We start from the raw sequence: 17,548 nt of genomic DNA on the forward strand, positions 1-17,548 counted from the left end.
TACAATAGGGAAACGACAGTCTTTTCAACAAATGATACGGGGAAAACTGGATAATTATATGCAGAAACATGACCGTAAACTCCTATCTCTCACCACATGAGCAAATCAAAATTAATTAAAGACTTAAATCTAAGACCTGAAACTATGAAACTGCTAGAAGAAAACACAGGGGAAATGCTCCAGGACATTGGTCAGGGCAGAGATTTCCTGTGTAAGACCTCAAAAGCAAAGGGAACTAAAACAAAAATAGGCAACTGCGATTCTATCAAGCTAATAAGCTTCTGCACAACAAAGGAAACAGTCAACAAAGTGAAAGGAAGATACAAAATGGGAGAAAATATTTGCAAACTATCCATCTGCAAGGGATTAGTAACCAGAATATATAAGGAGCTCAAACAACTCAATAGCGAAAAACAAAATATCTGATTAAAGAATGGGCAAAAGATCTGAACAAACATTTTTTTTTTTTTTTGGGTGAGACAGAGTTGTGCTCTGTTGCCCAAGCTAGAGTGCAGTGGTGTGATCTTTGCTTTGCAGTGAACAGACATTTTTCAAAAGAAGATATACAAGTAGCCAACAGCTATATGAAAATAAATGCTCAATTCAACATCACTAATCATCAGAGAAACGCTAATAAAAATAACAATGAGATATCATCTCACTCCACTCAAAATGGCTTGTATCAAAAAGACAGGCAATTAACAGATGCCAGTGAGGATATTGTGAGGAGATTCTCATAATTCCATGGAAAATGGTAACCCTCATACGTTGTTAGTAAGAATACAAATTCCTAGTATAACCACAATGGAGAACAGGATAAAGGCTCCTAAATAAAACTAAAAATAGAATTACTATATGATCCAGCCATCCCACTATCGAGTATATGACCAAAAACAAGGGAATCATTATGTCCAAGAGATATATGTGTACTCTCATGTTTATGGCAGCACTATTCACAATAGCCAGAATATGTAATCAGTCACAGTGTCCATCGGTGGATGAATGGACAAAGAAAATGTGGTATATATACACAGTGAAATATTATTCAACCATAAAAAAGAATAAGATCCTGTCATTTGCAACACAGATGGAACTATAAGCCATTATGTTAGGTGAAATAAGCCAAGCACAGAAAGATAAATATTTCATGTTCTCATTCATATGTAGGAGCTGAAAACATGTATTTCATGAAGATAGGGAGTAGACCAGTGGTTATCAGAGGCTGGGAAGGGGAGGGGGAAGGAGGAGGTGAAAGGCAAAAAAATTATATATATATATATATATTTAAAAACATATATAAATGTACTTATTACCACTGAACTATACATTTAAGATGGTAAATATAGCAAGTTATATATGTATATTTTACCTCAGTAAAAGTAAATTTTAGAAACAGATATTGGAAAAGAAATCTTATCTTCTGCAATCAAAACTGGGTAAGAGCAAACAGATTTATGAAGTTTTTTAAAAATGGGCTTCAGTAAAAGAGCTAAGCCTTTTTTTTTTTTTTTTAAATAATTGTCTTTCTATGTATATTTACTTTTGAATTCTTTTACTATTGCTTTGGTTAAATTGGTAACTAAGTATTGTTTCACAGTGGCCTAGAGTTCTGTTTAGTTAACTATTCAAACCTCTTGATATTTTTGACAATTTGGCCTTCCCAAAATAAAATCCTAAGTGGAATCTTGATCTCGAACTGAACTTGAGATTTCTCAGGGGGCCCCTGCAAAATCTCAAAGAATTTGTTCTTTCACTTTCTAAAAACAGAAAAGTTAAAAAATAATTAGGTTTATTTGGTATATTGAATTGCATGAAAAGCATTGTTACATAAAGAGATGCTTAACCTTCCCTGTGTTATATTTGTGTCGGTCAATGTTATCAATATAAATAGTTCAGAAATTGTATGAAGTTCATAGAAATCTGTCATTGTCCTTGCTGTTCATAATATGTACTGGAAAACTGTTATCAATCATAATTCCATCATTTTAATATTTAAAATGTTGCATGCCACAGAGACAACTGAATTTCCTTGTCATTTGCATATTTTTTATTATGAACTCTCATCAGATCTTTAGCCATGGTCATTTTAAGCCTTTTGTCATTCACAGATATTTTTGTTTTACTCTGATTCTTCTCTGAAAGCATTTGCAACCAGCTACAGGCCAGCATGCTTCATTTTCAGCAATAAGGAATTGTCTCAGAGACAATGGAAAGGACTATGTCAAGTACTCTGGGCTACAGGATTCTGATAGCATTGCTCACATAACTTTAAGACCATAGCACTGGACTAAGTAAGAACTTCCAGAACTCTAGTGGAGAAGCTTATGGGTTCATAAAACTGCTAACCTAAGTGCTGTGGACTGATGTTTGTATCATATCCAAAGTTCATACGTTGAAGTCCTCATCCCCAGCACGGCTGTATTTGGAGATGGGGCCTCTAAGAAAGTAATTCAGGTTAAATGAGTCATAGGATGGGGCCCTGATCAAGTAAGATTAGTGTTCTTATAAAAAAGAAACACTAGAGAGTTCATGCTCGTCGCTCTCTCTCTCTCCACATTTACACAAAGAAGAGGTCATGTGAGCACACAGTGAGAAGGTGGCCATCTGCAGCCCAAGGGGAGAACCCTCATCAGATGCCTATCATGTTGGCACCGTGATCTTGGATTTTCAGTCTCCAAACTGTGAGAAGTTTCCCTTGCTTATACTGCCCAGTCTGTGGCATGTTGTCACGGCAGCCTGAGCAGACCAATACAACTAAGATCAAGCAGAACAAGAATTAATTACATGAAACAGAACAAACTGAAGAAGAATAGTTATGGCTTTTGTTTGAAATACTGTTGCTGGATTTAAGGAAGCCCTTTCTCTTTTCTCTGAAGCTGTCTGTAACTCATTAACAGAGTATGCTTTTGTAAACAGAACGAAATATTTACCTTTTATTCCTGCCTAGACTTTCCAGAATTTGGAAAGTCATATTGAGTATTCTTATTTTCATGGTAATATAATTATTTGCAGAGATGCAGTCAGAGTCTGCTCTCCTTGAACAGTTCAGAGGCTCCTCAGAAAACTCAAAATAGAGCTACTATATGATCCAGCAATCCTACTGCTGGGTATATACCCAAAAGAAAGGAAATCAGTCTATCAAAGAGATACCTGCACCCCCGTGTTTGTTGCAGCACTATTCACAATAGCCAAAATTTAGAAGCAACCTAAGTATCCATTAACAGATGATTGGATAAAGGAACTGTGGTACATATACACAATGGAGTATTATTTATCCATTAAAAAGAATGAGACCCTGTCATTTGCAACAACATAGATGGAACTAGAGCTCATTATCATAAGTGAAATATGCCAGGCACGGAAAGACAAACGTCACATGTTCTTACTTATTTGTGGAATCTGAAAATCAAAACAGGCTGGGCACAGTGGCTCATGCCTGTAATCCCAGCTCTTTGGGAGGCTGATGCGGGTAGATCAGTTGAGGTCAGGAGTTCAAGACCAGCCTGACCAACATGGTGAAATCCCGTCTCTACTAAAACACAAAAATTAGCCAGGCATGGTGGTGCGCATCTGTAATCTCAGCTACTTAGGAGGCTGAGGCAGGAGAATCACTTCTACCCAGGAGGCAGAGGTAGCGGTTAGCCAAGATCATGCCACTAAACTCCAACCTGAGCAACAGAGTGAGACGCCCTCTCAAAAAATAAAAAATAAAAATAAAAAAATAAATAATAAAAACAATTGAACACATGAAGATAGTACAAGGATGGTTATCAGAGGCTGGGAAGGGTGGCACAAGAATGATGGGGGGAGGTGGGGATGGTTAATGGGTGAAAAAAAAAGAATGAATGAATGAATACCTAGTATTTGATAGCACAACAGGGTGACTATAGGCAATAATAATTTGATTGTACACTTAAAAATAACTAAAACAGCATAACTGGATTGTCTGCGACACAAAGGATAAATGCTTGAGAGGATGGATACTCCATTTTATATGATGTGATCATTATGCATTTCATGCCTGTATCAAAACATCTCATGTACCCCCATAAATATAGATATATATACACACAGTATGGACCCATGAAATAAAAATAAAAAGAATATGTTCTCTTTATAAGATGTAATTGGACACATTGGTTATATAACAAAGGCTTTGACTATAATGTTATATTTGAAAATGATACATAGATTCAGATATGACCAGACAGTTTTAAGAAATCAAGGCTGACTATATGGAGCCTACAAAAACCCTCTTAGGAAAACCTGACTTGGGCCACGCACAGTGGTTCATGCCTATAATCCCAGCACTTTGGGAGGCCAAGGCAGGCAGATAACCTGAGGTCAGAAGTTTGAGACCACCCTGACCAACATGATGAAACCCTGTCTCTACCAAAAATACAAAATTAATTGGGCGTGGTGGTGCATGGCTGTAATTCCCAGCTACTTGGGAGGCTGAGGCAGGAGAATTGCCTGAACCCGGGAGGTGGAGGTTGCAGTGAGCCGAGATTGTGCCATTGCACTCCAGCCTGGGCAACAAGAGCAAAACTCCATCTAGAAAGAAGAAAGAAAGAGAGAAAGAGAGAAAGAGAGGAAAGAGAGAGAGAGAAAGAAAGAAAGGAGGGAGGGAGACTTGTCTTGGTACCTGGCTTACAGTGTTTGCAGCCATAGAGGTGAACAAGGAAGGCCACTTCCCAGCAGACCCAGGAAATTTTGGGGACCTCAAGAAGAGGAATTAACCCAAATCTATAGGTATTGCCAGTAAAATCTGGTAGGGAGTTCCTGGCTTGGCTGTCTGGTCTTGAGAAGCATTTTAAAAGTCTTATCTGAGATTCGTCATAGAGATGTCCAACAAAGAAAACTTCAAAAGGTCTACGTGATCAGTTACCATTCTTATTGCACTTATCTAAATAATCAGGCCAAATCTAATAAGATTTGACTTATTTCTCAAGCAAGAATAATCTTAGTTTGGTTATCTTTAATCAGAAATGGGACTGATCATACAGAACGTTTTGCGTTTCAGTGAAAAAATAGCACAACCTTGTGGGTTATCAGATTCTGGTCCTGTTTATTGCCTTGAAGGTTTTGTTATCCACCTGTAACTGGATTCTGCTGTCAGGTATGTTTTACACTCTTTCATCCACATCTTTCACCATCTACACAGAGAAATAACCATGACTGTGACCCTCACGTCTATGCCATCACCAAAGACATTCACACTGCAAACAAGGAAACCCGTCAGCTTGCCAGTGCTGTCCTCGCTCCACCATCTAAAGATGTCTCGAGTCCAACATGTAGCAATCTTGGCTGCCCTCTGGACTCAGAAACTGGGTTTATTGTCTGCTCCAACCACTCATCTTTGTACTGCTTTTTATTTTCATAGAAATTTCCTCTTTAGATATTCTCTCCTATCAAATCTCTACACATGCTTCAGATAGTCCTTAATGAATAAAGGCAACAGAACAAGGAACAGACTTACATTGTTCAGAGGAAAGAAAGATGTCCTTTCCTTGCACAAGAGGAAGGATGGACAAAAACTCTCAAAACTCCCTCCTTATTCAGACCTCAGTGAAGTGCCTCTGAGCCCTCTTCTCAACTAGGCCTCAACCTTGGGCCTCAGTTTCTGCAAGAATCATGGTAAAGTGGTTTAGCGACCATCTGGACTCTTTTTTCTGGACCCAACAAGTCAGACTGGAGGGACACCCTTTGCCACTGGCCTCTGGAGATGCCAGGGCAGCAGGTCATTGGAATGAGAGGTAGCCCAGCTCATTAAAACCTGAGTTTCCCTTGAGATTCCATCCCCTGCAGGAGGACCCAGAATAGGGCGGATAAAATCAGATTAACGCAGATCACAGGGCTGTGCCTGCTTTGTGGAATTAAATACTTTCTCCAGATCTGTCGCTCTCATTTGTGGGCTGAGGAGGAATAGCCGTGGGGAGCCCTGGGACTCCTCTTTTCCCAGACTTTGTACTAACCGGTTGTATGACCTACAGGCAGGCCCTTTAGGCACAGAGGTTTGGGACATATGATCTCTTAGATTCCTCCAAATCGTTCTTCCTGGGGCTTTGTCTCCCCACTCCTGCCCTCCTCACCAGCCTCATCAAAAGTTTGTACCATTTGTTGTTGCTCAGACTCATTCCCAGTGGCTCTCTCCCCTGCTGCTCCAGCTGGGCTCTTGCATGGTGTGAAACCTTTGTTAAGGTGCAAAGTTTCTGTAGTCAACCAGTTGGCAGGAGGGAGGCAGTTATTACATTTGTTTCCTCCTTCTCCTGCACTTTGCTCAAAAAGCCTCTTCTAATTTTTTTTTCTTCCCAGTTTTTCAGATTTTACTTAAAATTTGTTTGATTGTGGCCAGGCACGGTGGCTCACGCCTGTAATCCCAGCACTTTGGGAGGCTGAGGCGGGTGGATCACTTGAGGTCAGGAATTTGAGACTAGCCTGGCCAACATGGTGAAACCCCATCTCTACTAAAAATCCAAAAATTAGTTGGGGCACGGTGGTGGGGGCCTGTAGTCCCAGCTACTTGGGAGGCTGAGGCAGGAGAATCTCTTGAACTTGGGAGGCGGAGGTTGCAGTGGGCCAAGATTGCGCCATTGCACTCCAGCCTGGGTGACAGAGTGAGAGTCCGTCTCAAAAAAAAAAAAAAAAAATTGTTGGATTGCTTTTCCCTGGAATGGCTCTGATTGCTTTCCTCTTTGGTGTGTGAGCAGGCACCTTTTCCGCAACATCTCCAAGGTGCCTGGCTCCTTCCCCTCTCTCTCCCCACTCCTTCCTCCCTGCCAGGCTCGACTCACATTCATAACCTCCCTTCCCTCTGTGGCTACCTTGTGAAGCGGGTATGAAGAGCCATATGTCAGCTATGGACATACTGAAGGAGACTCGGAGTGGCACATGCCCAGGGTTCTGTTGCCTATGGTGGGATGTGGGTTATGGTGGGGTCTGTTTCTAAAGCCTGTGCCCTGAAGCCTTGAGGCACCCCCTGTGGAGGAAGCACTAGAAGGCTGGTTCCCTGAAGGCTGGAACCTTTGTCTGATTAATTCAGTGCCCAGTCCCCAGCACCTAGGGAGATGCCTGGCATGTGCTACACACTCAGTAAATATTTGCTGAATGAGTGAGTGATAAGCGAAGGTCAAGGCCAGGGGTTCTCAGTCCAGGATGCACATTAGAATTCGTTGGGGAGCTCTAAAAAACTGTGAATGCCTAGGCCTTTTGCCTGGAGATTCTGATTTAATTGATCTGGGTTGAGACCCAGGAATCAATCGTTTTTTTAAGTTTGCCAGGTGATTCCAATGCACACCCCAGAGCAGTATTTTTCAACCATAGGCATGAACCAATGAGACAAATTGTTACCACCCACCCAGGACCCTCACCTCCCCAGTTCCTTTCCTTCTTACCTACAGCCTTAAGCAGTTCTCTCCCAAGAGTGTCCTGAGGCTGCATGGCAGTGGGGCCCTGGGCCTGGTCCCCCAAACCATTTGTTCTTCCTAAGTCTCTGGGCCTGTGATGGGAGGAGCTGTCCTCCCCTTTCTTCCTATTCTTCACTCCTGTTATCCACAGAAGAGATTTTGAATTGGAAGCTTTCTAAGCCATAGCATAATTTTAACTGGGAAATATGCAGGAACTGGATTACAGCCTTGGTTACTAGTGAAGAAGGCAAATTGGAAGCTTCCTAGACTGTAGCATACTTTTAACTAGGAAATACATAGGAACTGGATTTATAGCCTTGGTTACTAATGAAGAAGGCAAATTCTGAAAGGCATTAAAGTCATTCAATCCCAAGCTATGAAGCAACTGATTAAGAACTGGCTATGTTCTAGGTACTGTATATGCCTAAAAATGTCCAGAGCTTGCCTTGAGGTTTTGTGAGATATTTTAGAAGTTTGTCTGAGGACATTCCAGGGAGATAGTCTGACCTTGATGTCAGAAGACAAATCACACCAGGACTTACAATGAGGCATTGCCCTTCTGTTTAGAGAAGACCAAAGGGTGATTTTTAATTCAAAGATTTTCCCATACCACAAAAGACAGCACTTTATTACCCACCATGCTGAACCGATTCCTAATTGTCCCCACGTCTGCATCTTGTGTCTGCAATTTTAAAGCCTTTGAGGGTAAGGTAGTTAAAGTCTATCCATGCATAGCTTTTGGTTCAGAGAAACTGAAGATTTACCTTAAAAATAAGTTGGCAAGTTTCTGTAGGTGGCAAGGAGATTTCTAGAAGAAAGGAATCGAGACTCTACTTCCTTTCTTTTGGGAGGTTCAGTGTTTCAGAACTCATATAATGGGTTTCAGTTTTAAAAAGCTGATTGACTACAGTTGTTCATTTCTCTGCCCTACCAAAACCTTGCCAAGATGATCGTAAAGAATAAAAATGGGCACAAGGACAAGGAGAACAGGAGGGCAACAGCAGACAAGACATTTAGATGAGTTTTTGGAGGACAAATAGCAAATGAAGAAGTGGTTGCTGACTCAGTGGACAGGAGCAAAGTATAACTTAAGGGTCTGTCATAAAAATATTGGCATGAAGAGGAACCCAGAGAAATCCTGAGAGGCTTGGGATTTGGAGGCTCTGCTGAGAAAAGGGATGAGGCGTTGGTCTGAAAACAAGAGTCACCGGTTGAAGGTCTGCATAGAGTGTGTTGGGATCCTAGGTCCCCTCTTCATCCCACAAAGCCAGGAAGCTGATATTTGAGTTTGTCCCTGTGAAAATGATGGCTCAGGGTTTGAAAACCCTAAAGAAAAGCCAATCAGCTGACAGCTCTATACACACACTGCAGATCTCCCTACAAGACTTTTAGTGCCTCTCTCTTAAAATGAATAGATAGCCAAGGATACAACATAAAAGGAAAGCTTCCAACATAGGAGAGACAAAATATCCAGAAAAGAAAAAGGAATATGGGGGAAACAGACAATATAGGGAACATTAGAAATGATATTGTGGCCGGGCATGGTGGCTCATGCCTGTAATCTCAGCACTTTGGGAGGCCGAGGTGGGCAGATAACAAGGTCAGGAGTTCAAGACCAGCCTGGCCAATATGGTGAAACGCTGTCTCTACTAAAAATACAAAAAAATTAGCCGGGTGTGGTGGCATGCGCCTGTAGTCCCAGCTACTAGGGAGGCTGAGGCAGGAGAATCACTTGAACCCGGAAGGCAGAGGTTGAGGTTGCAGTGAGTTGAGATCATGCCACTGTAGTCCAGCCTGGGCAACAGAGTGAGACTCTGTCTCAAGAAAGAAAAAAAGGAAAAAATGAAATTATATTGCATCATAAAACAAGAACATGATGCTATGACAAAGAACTTTAAACCAGAAACAGTCTCTGGGGAAAAAATACATCAAAGTGATGTGGTTAAGCCTACAGAAAATTCAGTAGATTGGAATAAGTTAGGGATGATGGAGCATTTGGGGGGAAAATAACACTGCAGAAAAGCATGCAAATGTGAAACATAAATTATAAGCCCTGGAAAAACTAAGAGCCATATAAGAATTAAAGCATAATATAGCCCACCTCTTGATTCAACCATAAAATATATTTGTATAGCCAGAATGAAATATGGATGCCAATTTAACCAAACATTGTGAAATAATTATGTTTGGAAGATGCAAGAGACAAAATGAGAAGGAGCATTAGTATATGAAAACTAAGTCCTCATCTACCATGGTGGGAGGTTAGTAGAAAATGGCTAAAAATGATAGGTTAAACATTAGAAAAAAAAATAGAAGCAAATACTAGAAGAGCTGGCTAAAAGTTTTGTGGATAGTTGCCCTAGGCAACAGAACTGGAGAATGGGGTGGTGGAAGGCGTGAGTAAAGGCCTTGGGGTTTTCAATATGGGCCCTGTAGCGCCATTTGACTTTCAGGTTATGAACATCTGCTACTTGGACTAAAAATTAATTATTGACAAAAAGTACATTGCTAAGGATTGAGACAGGTTGCTTGAAATCAATGAGTAACAATAAAAGATTCCATAGGCTTCCTATGGCACACAGTAAGAACTCAAAAAGTGTCAACAACTATTATTGTCATATAACAATCAGTGGAGAAGCCAACAGACTTTGCAAGATCATTGCCCGTCCATGACTGGCCTTTGTCTATAACTGGCAGGGATTTCTCGAGTGTCAGCTGCAATATTTAGATCTGGTTGGAGAGCTGGGCGCTGAGGCTGAAAGTCAAGAGAAACCCTGAACTTGGGGAAAATAACTTTGTGGCGAAGAACCTTAGCCAAGTGATCAAGGTTAGTGACCCCAGTGATATCATGTGGCTATCTTCTGAAAGTTTAAAATTATTCCAAATTAAAAAGTAAAAAAAGGTAATAGGGAAAGAAAAGGTAAAAGCTTTAAACAGACAATTGACAGAAATACAAAGTGGCCAATAAATATATAAAAATATGCCCAGCACCCCCAATAATCAGAGAAATGCAGCACTTAAAAATTATGAGGTATCACTTTAGCCCCACCAGAATGGCAAAAAGTTGAAGAGAATGAAAACAGCTATTAGTTATGGGGATATTGGGGTGAGGTTCACCCAAATAACGTCTTTCTTTATAAGTAGAAATGTGATAGTGCCCCTTTTAGAGATCAACTTTGCTCTTCCTTTTAGAATGAAAAAATCGACATACTCTTCCCTTCATGAGTCCCTCTCCTTGGGATCTATCTGATAGGAGCAAGAGTCCATGGGCGTTTAATGGCCATAGATTCAATATTACTCATGGCACCCTGGTTCCAAGTAGCCACCCAAACCCCCAATTAAAATCCAAACAAAAGGAAAACAAACAAAGAAACAAAAACCAGAAAACCACTGGAGACTAAGCTAATTAAAGGGTTAGATCTGTTTCAGAAGAGTTGAAGAAATTTCTAGAATATATTTCTTCTTATTTCTTCCCTGCTTCCCTGGTTTCTAGACAAGGTGGCTCTACACCAGGTGGTTTTCAGGGGTTACCTGAAATGGGAAGGAGAGTTGGTGCAGATAAAGAGGCACGCAGAAGGGAAGCAGGAAAGTAAGATAGCAAAAGATTGCATGTTTAAAAATATCTCCCAAAATAAAAACAATCTCATTTATGTTAAATATGTGTATGTATAAAACTTATGTATATACGAAATATTGTCAACAAGTGGCTGATGGGATCATCTCGGGGTGGTGGGATTTTAAATGGTTTTAAATTTTAATTAATTAATTATTTCATAAAATTCAGCTCCTGTAGGAAGGTGAACTTTTAAGTTATTTCCTACACTTTTATACTGTGTAAATTATTCCAAAGAGCAAGTGTTAATTATATAAACTGAAACAGCAATAAAGCTGTTTACACAGTGAGAGGAAAAAAGAACTTATCAAGGATCACTTATCCATGCACCCACCTGGTGATTTCTTTAAAACAAAATTGTAACCAGCCATGTCCTGGAGCAGACACGGTCCTTTATTTTACTATGTGATAAAGGAGGTAGTGTTTCTTTTGTAAATTCAAGCTCTTGCTCTGAGGAGGGTTCCTTGACATTCTGAGAATTGTTAAATATGCATACATGCCTCGTTGCTAAACCTGAAATCATTTAACAGATTTGGTTATTGTCTGCTCCGTTAATTGTGCTATTCTCCCATTGCAGACCAGTAAGCCAGGGCTGAGGGGATCTAAAGCTCCTCCCAGCATTACACAACTGAGACCTCTCCCAGACACATCCCCTGGGAGCTAGTAGATAGACTGGAATAAAAATTCTGAGCCTTCTCAGTCTCCCAAGCCAATCTTTTCATCTTGCTATGGCGTAAGCTTCCATGCAAAGCCACCCTCTCCCTCCACTGTTCTCTGGAGCAGAGCAGGTCTACAGGGTCAGTTTGCCAGGTTAGGCTCCTCCGTGAATGCCCCTTGATTAGAGAACCACTATTATTCTCCTCCTCATAGTCCATGGAAAATAAATACAGGAAAGTCAGCAAACTCTCAAGATTGATGATGCTGGCTGTTTTCAGGTCCCAGTCATCCCTGCAGCCTGGCCGTGCCTTCTGTAAGCCTGTTGCATCATAAGCTCTCTGCCAGCAAAACTTCTGCAATAGAAAACCATCTGGAGAAGAGCCAGGCAAGGGCCTTGCCATCGGTGTTCTGGGCGCTGGGAGTGATCATGCAGAGACCAGAGCAGCGGCAAAACAGGGACCATTTTCTCCAACCTGCCTATAGCTGCTGCCCTCGGGGCTTGCTCTGATACCCTATTTTTAAAAGCAGGCTCTTAGAATAATAAAACCAGAGAATCCTTGAATACAGAACCATTGACTCTTAGAATCATAAGCTATTAAGAGAAGAACCATGAAATTCTAGAATCTTGGCATTGGAAGTTACCTCCCAGGTCAATGGGTCCTGTCTCCCCACCTAAGCAACATGTATTTCTTCTGAGGAAACTGGGTGCAACGACGATGTGGCCACAACACCTTGTAGATATGGGACGATGTCCAAGGTGGCCACAGTAAGAATCCTTTTATATGTGGTCTCTACCTTGAAACAGTGCATGAGGCAAGAAAATGTCCATGCTTGTCATGACAAAAACTACGACTCCCTGGAAGTCTCTCGTACTCTTGAACTCTCTTAAAACTTTATTCTCCCTTGAAGAAGGTTTCAGGAGAAGGAGGAGGCCCTAGAAACTCTTGACAATGCCCTCAGCACTGCTTCCAAGGAGCTCCAGTCTTACAGACAGACCATCCCTGAGAGAAACAAGAGAAAATGGGAAATTCTGACTTCTCTCTACTTCAGAACTATGGACTATTTTAGTTGGCATTTTTGCCCCCTTCCAACTTTTTTTTGGCTTTGCTATCTAAAACAAATAAATAAAAACAGCTGATGCTGTGAACTGTAAAGAATCTGAGCTAATTTGGTCCTCCCCTTTCTCCCATCCATTGCAGACTTCGGCCATGGCGCGTGAGCATTAGAAAACAACTTGTCGCCCACTCAACTCTCTTTCTCATTCTTAAAGGAAAATATTTATATTATGCCACAGAAAGGGTTTCCATGGCAGTGATGACTGTAACACTGTTGCCTTAGCAACCACTTGAGTCCATCTTGAATGATCTGAATCCCCTTCACAGACAAATAAGGAAAATCTGTCAAAAGTGCCATTCCACTGGTGGGAAGTCCTGGAAGACAGTTTTCTCGTGCCCTCATTCTCCCTCCAGGTCCGTCCCCCCAGCCCCCCAGTACATATCCCCTAACACTCACTAGGGAACTTTCCATATTTGCTGCTCTTTAAAGAGCTTGCCCTTGCCCTTCTCCTAGTGATTAGACCCTAATCCACCATGGAGACGCTGCCCGGAGCTCTCCAAAGGGTTAAGGACTGGCGGGCAGAGCCATGCCAAAGACAACAGGAGACAGAATAAATACACAGATCATCCTTTTTATAGAGCCTTGCTCTTGCCCCTGGAGACTGGGTGCACTTTTTTCTCTGTCAGTCCCGAGCAACTCTGAGGGGAGAGTTTTATGGGAAAGACCAGTCTTCCTTGAGGTGCAGCTCTCAGTCACAACAGGTGGGCAGGTTGCCTCTTGAGCCTCAGTTTCCTCATCTGTAGGATAAAGGGGTGGAGTGGAGGGTCCTTCTGGCTCTTACACTCTAGGAATTTGGGGGAATCAAGAATGTATCATCTGGCCGAGCATGGTGGCTCACGCCTGTAATCCCAGCACTTTGGGAGGCCGAGGTGGGTGGATCACTTGAGGTCAGGAATTCCAGACTAGCATGGCCAATGTGGTGAAACCCCATCTCTACTAAAAATACAAAAATTAGCAAGGCGTGGTGGTAGGCACCTGTAATCCCAGCTATGTGGGCGGCTAAGGCAGGAGGATCGCTTGAACCCAGGAGGCAGAGGTTGAGAGGTTGCAGTGAGCTAAGATTGAGCCACCACACTCCAGCCTGTGCGACGGAGCGAGACTGTCTCAAAAAGAAAAGAAAAGAATGTATCATCTTCTTTCTCCCAAAGTCATCAGATTTCTTGAAGCATGCCTACAGAGAACTCAGATAGGACATCAGGACAAGTGACATCCTGGAGTGACAGGGAGCACACCAGCATTCACAGGGAGGTGCGTCTTCCCCCATCACACACATGGGCACAGGGGAAAAGTGCCATCCACATCAGCGGCAGCAGCACTAACAGGACCATAGGCACACACTGCAGACCAGGCCACTCCAACTCAACGTCTTTCACTGGAGAAGGTGCCCCCGCAGGCTGATTAAATCAATAAATGAGCCCTCTCAGGAAAGCAGCGACTTTTCTCCCGGAGGAAATGTTTTCAGTGCAATTCATATCCATCTCTGGAGTTTTCTTTGCCTCTTTCCTTATTGAAAAACAGCTTGAAAAGCTAGAAATGCTGACCTGTTTTCTTTCATTCGTCTTCCTGCTTCTTACTGAAAGGGAGAAAGCTGTTTCGAGAGAGAAGAGAGCAGTTTAAATCATTTTTATAATTTTACTAGCCAGCAAGAAAATCACTTTACTGGTTTTGTATGGGGACTAGGAGAAATGGAACAAAACATGGGTGGAGGGGCGGGGAGAAAAGAAAAAGGAGAAGCTGATGCCGCTTTAGGAGGAAGCTGAAATACCTCTTCACCAAACCCCTTCCTGGAAAGTGTAATATCTACAAAAGCCACTTCAGACATTTTCAGACTTCTGACCTAACTGAGGCAGGATGGCGTGCAGCAGTTAAGAGAGTGGGCTTTGGAGTCATACCAAAGTGGGAATGCACTTTGCTCCCACATCCCCTCTTGCCTGCTGGTCACAGTTGATTAGAGCAGGCAGGAGTATATCCCTGACCTTAAGACAAACTAATCACGGCCTGACCTGATCTAACCCAAAAGGATTGGCTAGGTCAGCTGGTTTTCTTTCCTTAGGAGCCTGAATAGGAAGTCAAGAAAGAATTCAGCCTGGCGCGGTGGCTCACGCCTGTAATCCCAGCACTTTGGGAGGCTGAGGTGGGTGGATCACTTGAGCTCAGAGGTTCAAGACCAGCCTGGGCAACATGGTGAAACCCTGTCTCTACAAAAAATACAAAAAAAAATTGGCTAAGCATGGTGGTGCGTGCCCAAGTCCCAGCTACTTGGGAGGCTGAGGTGAGAGTATTCCTTGAGCATGTGAGGTCGAAGCTGCAGTGAGCCAAGATCGTGCCACTGCACTCCAGCCTGGCTGACAATGTGAAACCCTGTCTAAACAAAACAAAACAAAAATAAAGAGAGGGAATTCCCCAGTCAGTGGAGGACAAGTCAGGTCAATAGTGAAAGAACTGAAAAGGCACAACACTGGTAGTCACAGAATAAGACTCATCTCATCCAGACCATATCGTGTTCTGCATTTTTGTGAATCTGTTACCAATCTTTAGACTTCGGGATATTTTGCATAAAAACCCAGCTCTTTGGCTTCTCTTAAAAAGCCAGAAGCTCTGTAACACAGGGTCAGCATGCCCTGGCTGCAGTCAGCTGGAGCTAGGGCCTGCAGCTGCTCGCTTTTCCTGGGCCATATGTTCTCCCATCCACCAGCCTCCACCCTGCCTTGTTACGCTCACACTTAGCTTACCTGCCTGCCACATGTAGGCACTGGTGCATGCCTGTGTAGGTATTGGTATGTGCAACACCTAAATTAGAGGGAAGGTCCCTAGCAACTGCTTCCTGGAAACTGAAATTGCCTTGAATACAGAGCTGGAATTACTGAGGCAAACTTTAATACAGTTTCTGGTCCCAGATTTCCCAGAGGCTCCCCTTAATCTTATATGTGGAGCCTTACCATAAGTCCTCTCTACCAAGCTAGCTTGAATGGGTCTTTATCCCTTGCAATAGAACAAGCCCCACGTATACAGGGGTAATTATTAAATTACCTCCCCTTCTCTTCCCAGCTCTCTCAGAGGCTGCACTTTGTACAATGGGCTGCTGTCTGAGAAGAATTCTAGGGGAGACTGGTTGACGATTGGGAGATGCAGTCCTAAGGATTAGCTGGGCACCAGGAACCAAGGTCAGGCTCACTTTGCCAAGGGAGATACAGGAATGAGAGCTGACTCACGGGCCAACAGCTTGTGAAAAATACCAACGTAACTCCATAGGTACCTACCCGGGATTCTCTGGAGCCAGGTGTAGGCAAGGCATAGATTGGTCCTCTGGACATAGGAAGCCAAGGGTGGTGTCCAGTAGGACTTTGGGGAAGCTTACCCACGTGAGCAATCAGAACCAACCTCAGCCCTAGCCTTTGGAGGCCTCCAGCTGGACTATAGGAGGAGCCCAAGGCAGCAGGAGTTCTCCAAAGAAATTGAGGGGCTCTGGACAGAGGTTATTCATTAACCAGTGTGAAAGTATATAATATGTGAGGCACTGGTATGGTCCCACCTGTGACTGTGGGGCTTTAACTCAAAGAATAATCATTCTTTAAGTAGTCATGATGGATATTGGGTCTCATGGTTACCAGGTTGCTGTGAGTGCAGCATTGGTACCTTAATGGGTTAATGCTGGCACAGCCCTGGGAATCTTCCTTTGTTATGTGCACAGGGATCTCTGGAAGCCTGGCCTTGGCAAGGATTTGGGTTCAGAGATGTGTGTGAGCTCCAGGATATTGCAGTTTCTTTTCACTGACTCTCAGGTACTCTGGACGGACACGAGCCACACATCTCAGCCACACAAAGACAGTGAGGTCTTTAGCTTGTCGACTAGATTCATACTGGGGGTACTGTGTGGATCAACACATAAGCAAGATGGAGGAATAGGATTTTCCAGTGCCCATCTATCCACAGAAACATCAATTTGAACAACTCTCCACGCACAGAAATGCCCTCAAAGAGCTAAGGAAACCAAGTGAGAGATTATAGCAAGTGGGTTGTAGCACAGAAGTAAGAGGTGTTTAAGAGGGTAGGAAGGAGAGTTTGACATCACCCAAATCCCCCCTCCTCCAAGTCCAGGCAGCAGAGGGCAGAGAGACACCCTCTATGTCGGGGAGGGAGAGGGAAGTGAACACCTGACTTTGCCTTGGAGCCTAACACTGGGCCTTCTCAGTAAAACTCAGTACCAGGCAGGACTCCACAGCCCAGCCTCCAGGCCAATACCCACGGACTAAGCCTCCAAACCAGCCCTGGTGCCAGGAGGGATCCTGTAGCCCCAGGCTCCAGGCCTGCATGGTGGAAGGTCTCTAGGCCCGTCCCACTGCCAGGCTGACCCCAGTGGCCCCAGACTTTGGGACTACCTAGCACCAGGGCAACCACCACAGACTCAATATCCAGGCCCTGGACTCTGGACCATCCCCAGCACTAGGCTGCCTCTCACAGTCTCAGGCTTCAGGCCTGCCCCAGCACCAGGTTGACCCTAGAGTCCTAGTCATCAGGCCATCACCTATAGACCCAGCCTCGAGACTAGCCTTTGTGTTCATAAGTTCTTATCACTTAGCTCTCACAAGTGAGAAAATTTAGTATTTGGCTTTCTGTTCCTATGTTACTTTGCTAAGGATAATAGCCCCAGCTCCATCCATGTTCCTGCAAAAGATAGGAACTCATTCTTTTTTTATGGCTGCATAGTATTCCATGGTATATATATATACCACATTTTCTTTATCCAGTTTGTCAT

The 17,548-nt window shown here is 43.1% G+C and overlaps 1 long non-coding RNA gene across 1 annotated transcript in view; it reads right to left on the reverse strand.

Annotated features, from left to right (window-relative positions):
* The window catches only part of LOC144339104 (uncharacterized), a 36,172-nt gene extending 23,260 nt beyond the window's left edge, over nt 1-12,912 (reverse strand). Inside the window, exons 1-2 of the long non-coding RNA XR_013413776.1 lie at nt 12,349-12,912; nt 11,354-11,532 (exon numbers count right to left, since the gene is read on the reverse strand). This is a non-coding gene — a long non-coding RNA (uncharacterized LOC144339104). The remainder of the gene's footprint in view (nt 1-11,353; nt 11,533-12,348) is intronic.
* Between the last annotated feature and the right edge of the window lie 4,636 nt (nt 12,913-17,548).

This window comes from Macaca mulatta, chromosome 2 (assembly GCF_049350105.2).
Source record: "Macaca mulatta isolate MMU2019108-1 chromosome 2, T2T-MMU8v2.0, whole genome shotgun sequence".
Classification (NCBI taxonomy): Eukaryota; Metazoa; Chordata; class Mammalia; order Primates; family Cercopithecidae; genus Macaca; species Macaca mulatta.